Below are 11,181 nucleotides of genomic sequence, written 5' to 3'. Positions count from 1 at the left end.
AAAGCTTTCAATAGCTTTTGATCCCAAAGGCCTTGTGATGCTACTGACCAAGTTTGAAGAGAATTGGGTGAAATCTGTAGGAGGAGTTTGTTAAAGTATGCGGCATGGAATTGGCCAAAAACAATGAAAAGTGCGATATTCAATCCAAGATGGCCGACTTCCTGTTCGTTTTCGGGTATGGGTTCTTGAGACTTTTTGGTGCGTCTTCCCATGATACATGTATGTACCAAATGTCGTGTCTCTAGGTGAAAAAATCCTATATTGTGAGGCTCTTTTGAAAATTTCAAGGGGGCGCTAGTGAGTCATTTTGCAAGGTCCATTCCCGCGAATACCAGAATACGTAAATTTCACGGGAGATTGATGTATATTCCCAAAATGGTGAGTTTTTGAATATGATAAAGGCTCCAAATTAGCGATTTACTTTTGGTATGAATAATAATAATAAGAAACGGACCAATTACAATAGGGTCCTCGCACCTTCAGTGCTCGGTCCCTAACTAATGATTAAATGAAAACATATACAGCCTTATTTCCCATTGAAAATAATAAAAAAAAAAGAACCAAAGTGAATTATAAAATGTTTCCAGGATCACTTTAACATGTAAACAGAAGTTGTGAGGGTTTGTTCTGTTTCTATGGTGACTGACAGGACGATACACTGAACGGTTTGTGACAAACACTGAGCGGAAAGTGGAGTTTTATTGGAACTTAAAGAGTAAACTGTTTCAAAAGAACTAAATCTACACACCAGCACCTTTAAACCTCATTCATTAGCAGTATTTTCCTGTTTATTCTCATATTTTTACATCGTGAAGGATGAGAAAGAAAAGTTGTTTTTGTGAAGTGTATCAGTCTCACATGGTGTATGGTCATAAACTTTCCTTATTCCAGCCTCTTTGTTGTTTGTGTTTATAAAACTTTGGACTTGAGCTGACCCGTTTTTATACAATCATCAGCTAGTGATGTAACAGTAACTTGGGTTTGTGGGTTTAGAGTGAAGCTAATCTCATTAGAGACCTACTTTATACAGTTCTTGTTCCACATAGAGAGAGAGAGAGAGAGAGAGAGAGAGAGAGAGAGAGAGAGAGAGAGAGAGAGAGAGAGAGAGAGAGAGAGAGACAGAGAGAGAGAGAGAGAGAGAGAGAGACAGAGAGAGAGAGAGAGAGAGAGAGAGACAGAGAGAGGCAGAGAGAGAGACAGAGAGGCAGAGCGAGAGGTTAGGTTTTATGATTTTAAAATGAAATACAGAAGAATTAATCAAGACCTGTTGATTTATTGAGTTATCAATTAATAAGTTAAGGAGGTGGGATCAGCCTCCACTGAAGAGTTATTTCATACTGAAAACCAGCAGTTGGAGAAGTATTCAGATCATCAACAGATAAAAACTCCACTATGAGTAAAAGTCCTGCATTCAGAACCATAAACAAACATTTACTGGATTAATATTACTGCTGCTTTAATGTGTATGTTTGGCCATATTATGCTGTTTTTTCGCTATTTTTGGACAAACTATACTACCACATGTATCAACAGAGTGTAATTTGGCCATTTTAAGTATTTTAAGGCATTTAAAACTTAGTTTAAAATTCTAATGGACTTAATCTCTGAGGGAAATATTGTCTTTTTACTGCACAACATTCATCTGTCTGACTTTTGATTTTTCATGGCATACTATGAGTTTTTTCAGAATTTTAAATTATGTTTTTCACGCAGCAGTACTGATTTTTCAAGATTTTTCATGTGCTATGACATATACTTTTGACGACATGCTATACTATGACCTATGTACTATGAGCAAGTCATTTTTGGACATCCCATAATACAGTGTTTTTTCGCTATTTTTGGACAAACTATAATACCACATGTGTTAACAGACTATATTTGACCTATTAAAATCATTTTTAAGGCATTTTAAAATATGACCATTTTTGTCAAAAATCAATATAAGTATAGTATGCCTTTTTATTCAGTTTTTGGACATCCCATAATATGATGTTTTTTCGTTATTTTTGGACAAACTATACTACCACATGTATCAACAGACTATAACTGACCCATTTTTGACAAAAATCAACATACCTATGCTCTAATATGTATCAACAGACTATAATTGACCTATAATATTACTGCTGCTTTAATGTGGAGTTGCACTTTACTGCTCCAGATGTTTAAGATCATTAAAATAATATATTTAGAGTTTCGTTGGTCACCTTGGCCTTTGGGAATCGTGTTTGTGCCATTATTAACATCTTTTAGGTGGATTTTCAAGCGGAAAAAAAGGGTTGTTCCAGTTTCTCAAATGACAGTTTAATGCTTTTCTGTGTTACATGTTATAATTATTTGTTATAATATATTTAGGTTTTGACTGTTTGAAGATGTCATCTCTGGTTCAAGCAGATTCAAATATTTTACAGATTATTCAAGAAAACAGTAACTTTCAATGGTGTCAGAAACATATTAAGTGTAATAATTGTGGAGAAGAAGCCGCAGGAATCTGAAGCTGAATGCAGAAATCAGGATGTTTCACTTTAAGCATGACGTGAAGCTCGGCTGTTAGTGTGTGATATGGGTTTTTTTTTAGGTTTTTCTTTTGCATGTTTGTAGGATTGTAAAGTCTCCTCTGATTCACACTCACGGATCATCACATACGTATATTTGAAGTCATCTTGTTCACAGCAGGAGTGTGAGAACAGATCAGTGTCTGTTAATGTAAAACAAAAACCTGAGGAGAGGAAAGTCTCATAAAGAGTTCAATGCAAACATTTATCTTACACTCAAAACCAGTGGAAGAAGTATTCAGACCCTTTACTGCAGCAAAAGTCCCAATACCACACTGTGAAATTACTCCACTACAAGTAAAAGTCCTGCATTCAAACATTTCTAAATATATTACTAGATTACTGCTTACACATTTATGTAAGCAGTATTTTACTGTTGAAACATTTTAAAAAACCTAATAAACTGTTATGTTATTTTGTAAAAATCACTTTGAATTGATCATGTTTTTATGTTAAATCTCGACCTGTAAAGTAACTAAAGCTGTCAGCTAAATGTAGTAGACTAAAAAGCATAAAATTACAAAAATGGAAATACTCAAGTAAACATAAAAAATCTACTGCAGTACTGCGCTTAAGTAATTATATTCCACCGAGAATAAACACAAAAAATACAACTTTAAAAACATGTTTAACTGCTAATCTATTTTCCAAAAAAATCTATATTTTAGTTGTCAAGAATGTGTTGTCTCAGATTTCATGAAACTTAACCAGTTTACAGTTATTTACTGTTTGAATTGAACTTCTTGATAAACATTTTAACTAATAGGAATATATGGATGTACTGTGGTTTTAACTACATTTGCCACTACTGACAGCTTTAGTTACTTTTCAGGTTGAGAAACTACATAATACCAGTACAAGGTTTACCTCTTAAATGTAGTGGAGTAGAAGTGGTTCCGGAATGCGCATTGTTTGGTAGCTCTCTGATTTTGCACAAATTTGCTAAATTTGTACGTATTTTTATAATATTTTGATGGATAGTTCTGTGGAAAGAAGAATTTATTCAAGAGAGGAGCTTTTTCATTAAAACGGAGCAAGTCTGGAGGACACCATCACCCTATTCCAGCTGAGTTGAAGGGTTTTTTTTCGTGGTTGCAAAAGACAGAGATGCTAAAGCTAGTGGCAAGAAGAAAGGTGGGGGCTTGGCTTTATTTGTGAACCAGAGATGGTTCAGTCATATCATAACAATACTTGTGTACATTCCACCCAAGGCAGCTGCTGAAGTTCTACATGACCTCGTTGCTAGGATACAGACTAAACATCTAGAAGCATCCTTGATAATATCAGGAGACTTCAATCATTTTTCTCTCTCCTCCCACCAGACTGGATTTACACAGTTCGTGAATTGTCCCACCAGAGATGGGATGCTGTATGCTCATGTCAAACAAGGTTACAGAGCTACTGCCTTGCCCCCAATCAGACCACAACTTAGTTCTTCTGGTGACTTGTTACAAACCCTGTGTGTCGAGGCAGCCTGCAACTAAACTCAGTCAGGAAATGGAAACCAGAGGCAACTGAGGCTCTAAAGGACTGCTTTGAATGTACAGACTGGAATGTGTTGTTGGAAACAGAGGAGAACAGTATGGACATTGACAGACAGGTTGACTGCAACACATCAACTTGTGTAGAGACACAGTTATACCTACAAGGACTGTATGCTGTTTCCACAATAACAAACCTTGGATTACAAGTGATTTAAAGGCAATCATCAATGAGAAGAAGGCAGCTTTTAGAGATGGTGACAAAGCACGGCTCAAACAAGTACAATATAAGTTGAAGAAGAGATTAAAGATGGCAAAGGTGGAATACAAGATGAAACTGGAGAGAAATCTACAGAACAGCAACACCCATGAAATGTGGAGAGGAATCAACACCATCTCTGGTTACAACAACAAGAAAAGACAGCCAGTGGCGGGTGATGTAGAAAGAGCTGATGAACTCAACCAGTTCTTCAACAGATTCAATACAGCGGCCAATGCCAATGCTCCTCCTCCTCCTCCTCCTCCTCCTCCTCTTCAACATGTGTGCCGTAAAATTGTACTTAAGTAATAATACTTAAGTAAATGTACTTAGTTACATTTCACCACCTGCTGTAACTTACCTTAGAGAAGTCTTTTTGTAGCCTAAACTCAGTAAAACAGCCTTTTCTAGCAATTCTGCTCCCTATGCGAACCTGTTAGCGTTCCTCGACCCATATGTGGAAAACTAGGGGTGTTACTACACTGTTGCACTTATGTACAAAACCACTGTGTTTGAGATGATATTCATGCTACATATCATTGTAAAGCTAAGATTCTTGCTCATTGATTAAAACCACATTTTAACATACAACCACAACAGCCATATTCGGCTGTTGTGGTTGTCATCAAATTTGAACTGGGAATAGGTAATTTTTTATACTTTGACCCCGTTGTGTTTTCCAGCTCATAAGTCCCAGCTGTAATGATCTGCAGACCTGTATTTACCAAAAATATTCAGGTGGACGATAAAAAACTAATTTTTCACTTTGTTTCAGCTTCAATCACAGAATAACAGTAGCACTTACAGTTATTCTGACTTTTTGGGAATAAACTCCAGAGTTTCAAATGTGATCTAAACCACAGATTTACACCAAACTATTCAAGAACAGCTTTCAATTTACATTTTCAATGTTTTTTTCAGGGTTTAAGGTTAATTTGCAGGAACGCTAAGGGGCTAAACTTCTGGTGTGTTTTGTTGGAATAATCGGATTCAGCGAACTCTCTAAACCTCATTTCAGTCTCATAAATGTCACCTGCAGCCTGCTTCATCTCTTTTTCAGTGGATCCTGAGACAGATTTCAGTCCGTCTTTAACCGACTTTAACCAGTCGAGTGTTTTTTGAACATAGCTGTCCCTTGTGTCTTGTGTCCTTTTCTTAATTGAGAAACTCATCAAAACGTCTGAGAACATCTCAAAGAGTCAGAACAGGATGAGGAAAATCATCCTTTATAGAAATCTTAAAAGAAATCTTATACTCTGAATGGTCCAGGTTCTTTTTGAGATAGACCTTATCTGAGCAGTGACATTTTTCTGCTGCACAGTGAGTGACATTGCTGTGAAACTGTGACTGAATCAGATTTAAACTGCTGAGACACCCAGCGAGCAATTTATTTCACCTTCAGCTCCACTGGATGCTCTTAAAGTGCGTTTTCTGCCACTTGACCAGAGTTTTCACAGGTCAGTCTGTCCCTGAACCAGCCTGTAATTACCCTGCACACACACACACACACACACACACACACACACACACACACACACAAATAAATGAAAGATATATATAGATATACAGAGAGCAGTCATTGAAGTGAATGGGTTTCACCATGAAATCTGAAGGAGACTTCTTCAGTTTGAAAAATTCATAAGAAGACAGGAGCGCCCTGAGACGGAGCTGATTGATGGGACGAGGCTAATTACTGAGGTGTGTGTTTGTATGTGTGTGTTTGTATGTGTGTGTGTGTGTGTGTGTGTGTGTGTGTGTGTGTGTGTGTGTATGTGAGGAAGGTGGTGATGAAACCTGACCACCTAACGAAGATTAATGAACAGATAAATGAAGAGAAAAGAGATGGATAAAGATTTTTTTTTTTTAAAAACACAATTAAAATGAGGTCAAAAATAATTTCAGAGAAAAATAAATACACAGTAGAGACATATGAAGACAGAAGAGATATATTAAGACACAGAATAGGAAAATAAAGACAGTAGAGGGAGTTAAAGACGCAAAAGAGACCAATAAAAGGTGCGTTTCCCCTATAGTCTAATATGCGGAATGAGGCAGGTCTCCCTCGCTGAAACCCCCCTAATTTGAATGTGAGCCGTCCTAAGCGGTCGTTTGACTGGCAGCTTTTTGGCTCTGTCGAAGAGCAGGGCCATTTTTCTCCCCCGAAAAAAGCCTGGTTGCTAATTGGATAGATCGCTAAGTGGAATGTGACGTACGTAGTACTGGACGCCACAACAACACCCACATTCAATTCACCCACAATAAAAGCCAGCGAAGAGCGAGTAGTCACAAGCAACAAGACAGATAAGCCCCTTTCATAGTATGGTCCTGCAAATGTCCCGCTATATTGCTGGAAAGATCTGTGCCGGCTTTTCACCTTAGGGCGTTCACAGTGATCTGCATGATGTCGATCCCCTTTCATAGTGCAGTCTGGCGTCGCGGAACGAGGTGCACAAGTAGCACAGTGCTAATAGGCTAACAGTTAGCTATGCAGCAGTACAGTATATACAGGATGTGCTGTAGCAGCATGTGTTCAGTTAGCAATCTGTGTTTGTTTACAATAACCACTGGACACTCTTTGCACAGTTAGCGATGCTGGTTAATTTACGATCAGCGGCAGACACCACGTGTACAGTTAGCATGCCGGTTCGTTTACAATAAGTGGCGGATGCTGTGCACAGTTAGCGGCGCTGGCCGCAGTTGTTGTGCAGCTGTTACAGCAGCTCTGCTCCTTCCATCTCGGCGTCTCCTTCCTTATTGTTTATGTTTGACGCGTCTCCCGTGTTTAATCCGTTGCTTATGTGACGTCACAGTCGAAACAGTCGCAAAGTGACTACGTGACGATCAAAAACCATACATCACCTCCGGAGTCTTGTAAATCCCTCTGGGGCCTTTTTTTTGTAATGGAGATACGCAGAGTGAGCGGACATTTGAGAGGGAGTGGCCTGAAGCTTTCCCAGCGGCCACTTTTTACCCTAATGGAAACACAGCTCAAGACATAGAAGGGGGAAATAAAGACACAATAGAAGCAGATAAAGACAGTAGAGACAGATAAAGACACAGTACAGGTTAAAGGTGACTAAAGTGAAATATGAGCATCAGAAAAGCATTGACATGTCTCTGTTGTCTCTGGCAAGGACAGGGACAGAGGTGTCCCTGTCCTTGCCGTTCCTGTCGCCTCTGAACATTTAAACTCTTTGTGACATTTTAAGTTTCAGCTGAAAACTTTTCAGCTCGGTGACAGAAACATTTTTCCTGCAGTGCATGTTGGGAGCTGCTGATCCTTTGAAGTTGGACCCTCACGGTTTCATTAATAAGGTTTAAAAGAAGAAACATAATTTATTGATGACATCTATTTTATGACTCAGCCTGTTTGAGAAGAATGTTCTGTTGTACAGCAGGTCTGTTTTGATATCATATTTCTCAATAAAATATCAGATTTTTAGAGTGACTGTGTCATGATTTTACAATAAGATGACCCAGTTTTATAAAGGAAGACTTACAAATCTTTACTGTGAATATTTTTGGGCTGAATATTCCACCTTAAAACTGCAATAATTTATTTCTCTCGCTTCATGGTTAATGACTGAACTGTCACTAGTACAGTCAGAAAAACAGAGCAGAAGAAAGGTTAAAAAAGATACTAAGACATGGAAATAGACAATTAACAACACATGGTATGGTCTGTTGCAGACCAGTTTATGCATCTGCCATAAAAATTAAAAAAGGTACATTTCAGTTTGTCTCCTTGTAGTCGTTTTGCATAATTTGCATAATTTTTGTCTCAGTAGTCATGTGATGCATCTTGTAGTTTTGTTGTCTGTAGTTGCTTTGTGTGTGTTTGTGGCTGTTTGTGTCTCTCTGTAGTCGTTTTGCATGTTGGTTTGTGTCTCTTTTTGTTCCTTTTACATATCTTTGTCTCTTTAGTCATTTTGCATGTATTTGTGGTCATTTTGTGTCTATTTATGTTCATTTTGCACATATTTGCGTCATTTTGCATGTCCGAGTAGCCGTACCTTTTTACATTTGCAGCATTACTTTAAACACAACACAAAAAAAGCACAAAAAATCAATATATTGAGTCCATCAAACGATATGTCGTTATATTCACTTTCATGACAGGCCTATGGATAATGTAAAGTGAGCGGGTCATTACTGATCCACCTATTGGACTAAATTGCAGGTAACAGAGTCACAGTATGAAGAGCTTTAAGTCACAAACTGTCCCGTGTGAGTTCAGCCTGTGAGCTGCTGTGAGGTCAGAGGTCAGTAGCGCAGTGTGTGTTAAATCTCATCAGCTCCATTTGTCATTCACACTGAAGCCTGACGGCGTCACACCGACATGACAGACCTGCGGCCCATAATCCTCAGCGTGTGATGTCACAGGGTCGGCCTCAGGTCAGACGACAGGTGAGCTGCCGTCACAGTGGTGACGCAGCAGGAAGAGGAAGAGGTTAATACAACATCAGGCCGTCAGAGCAGTGTAGCAGATCAACACAGGAAACGTTTAATGGAGTACAAAACTTAATTTAAGTCACTCACTAAACTTCCACTTAACTCCTCCACATCTCAGAGGGAAAGACTTTACTTTTTACTCAAGTACATTAATCTGACAGCTTTAAATACTTTACTCATTAAGGTTTTTATTCACAAAACACACAAGAGTTAATAAAATATGACTGAATTGTAATAAATCAAACTTCCCAACAGTTTATGCAAGAAGGGCTGAAACTGTGAGTTTATTAATCAATCAGTTCATTGACAGAAAATTATTTTGATACACATTTTGGTCATTTTGTGTTTCAAGCTTCACAATTATGAAGATTTTCGGTTTTTCCCTTTGTTAGATGTTGATGTAAATTAGTAATAATGTTGAGGTTTTGACGAAAAAAACACAGTGGAGGCATCACTTTAGGTTCCAGCTAATTGCGACACAATTGCTCACTATTTTTACAAACCAAATGATCAGTAATTAATCCACCACTGTCTTCATTACTCCTGTCCTCTCCTCTCTGCTCTGTGTAAACAGCCTCTCCTGTCCTCTCCTCTCTGCTCTGTGTAAAATGAACATCATGTTGTATTAAAGAAGACTATAAACTAACGATTGGGGTCATAAACTCATTATGAGAGTGTTTACTGAGGCCAGAAAGTCAGCAATAAGCTCATAGATTTCTATACAGTCAGATGTCTTGCAGCCGGTGGAGTCTCCCCCTGCTGGCTGTTAGAAAGAATGCAGCTTTAATGCTCTTCACTGTTCAGACTTGCTGCTTGGTTTAGATCTCTGCATCCTGATTGTGATCTCACTGCCACATGATAAAGTCACAAGACTGAAACCTCGTGTTTTTTAATCTTTATCTTTAAATAAAATTTTTTCCCTCCCAGTAAAAATGTCGCTCCTCGTCATCTTATCTCACCACTGACCAGAAGTCTCTTCTCATCTCTGACGCAGAGCTGCGATCACATGCAGATTTTTTCCGATAACAGCCAACTTTCTGCCAGGAAATCTTTAAATATCACATTTAATGTATTAATGCAGTTTTGTGTTCATAAAGCTGCTCTAATTTAATCATGTGGAGGGAAAGAAGACAAGGCCACATGGTTTCCTTTATTCCTCCACACTGATCTTTATGTATATTCGGCCCAAAAGGATTCAGGGCGGCTTAAACATCTGCGTTGAGTTTTTTTTTAAACACGTGTGCTATTCTCCTTTCCTCCCCGAGGCTCGACAACGACGTGTGAAGGAACTAATTGCTGCTGACTTTATTCTAATGATATTCATGCCACAGGAGCAGCCGTGGCAGAAACACCTTTACACCGACATCAGACGCATCACAGTCGCTAGAAAAACTTGTCAGCTGTTGAGTGGAGTGAAAAACCAAACGTGGAATTAAAAAACGCCTCTCTGCCCTCGCAAACACTCCAGAGCTAAGATTAGTTTCTAACAAGTGTAAAAATATTTGCTGCTTGAAGTTTTTGGCTTCATGAGGAATAAACAAGCAGAAAGCGTGGTGATTAAATATGTTTTTCCAGTGACTGCTGACGTTAAAAACATATTTCTCCTCCTTTCTGCTCCCAGGGTTTTCCTTTGTTGCAGCTCTCTGTGGGTGAACATGCAGAGGATCAAAGCTTCTAAATTTAAATTCACACATGAAGAAATATTCAGGTTTGTTCACCTGCAGAGTCAGAGGCTGGAGAAAGATTTCAGGCTAAACAAAAACCACAATGAGACGTTTTAGGGAGTTTTTTTTTTTGCTCTTTTCTACATTCTCCTCTCTGTTTCCTTGTATTTCACTGCAATATATAAAATCTGTGTTACAGTGTTATGAATGTTTTAAAAACAGATGTATTGTACATATTGTACATATCCTCTCTGCTCTGTGTAAACAGCCCCTCCTGTCCTCTCCCCTCTGGTCTGTGTAAACAGATTCTCATTGAATATTTTTCACGTGACCGTTGGTCTCAGTAGAATCAATCATGTCTTCACAGTGTCTCTGAGGAGCAGAATTTAATGTTTTTAACAGGATCTGGTTAGTGCAAACACTTTATTTTAATGACACATTTAGAATAGTGAGATTCTGACCCAAAAATCAATATTTCAAGACAAGTTTTGGTGGAGACCCATCTTAATATATTTTTTTAATTTAAGATAAGAGAATAACAATATGCAATTCTTGGACAGAATAAAATACAATAAATATATGTAGAATATTTTTATTTTAATATGGCAGTAACTGTTTGGCAACTTTTGCTGCCAGACCTTTTTAAAAATAAAAATAAAAGTTTTACTGTAAGAAAACAGAAAGTTGCCTTAATTTTACATTCAGCAAAATTATGTGTATTTTTATATATATTTATTTATTATTTTATTCAAATAGAATTCACTGTC

The sequence above is a fragment of the Centropristis striata genome, chromosome 2, assembly GCF_030273125.1.
Source record: "Centropristis striata isolate RG_2023a ecotype Rhode Island chromosome 2, C.striata_1.0, whole genome shotgun sequence".
Classification (NCBI taxonomy): domain Eukaryota; kingdom Metazoa; phylum Chordata; class Actinopteri; order Perciformes; family Serranidae; genus Centropristis; species Centropristis striata.
Note: the sequence above shows the minus strand (reverse complement) of the source record.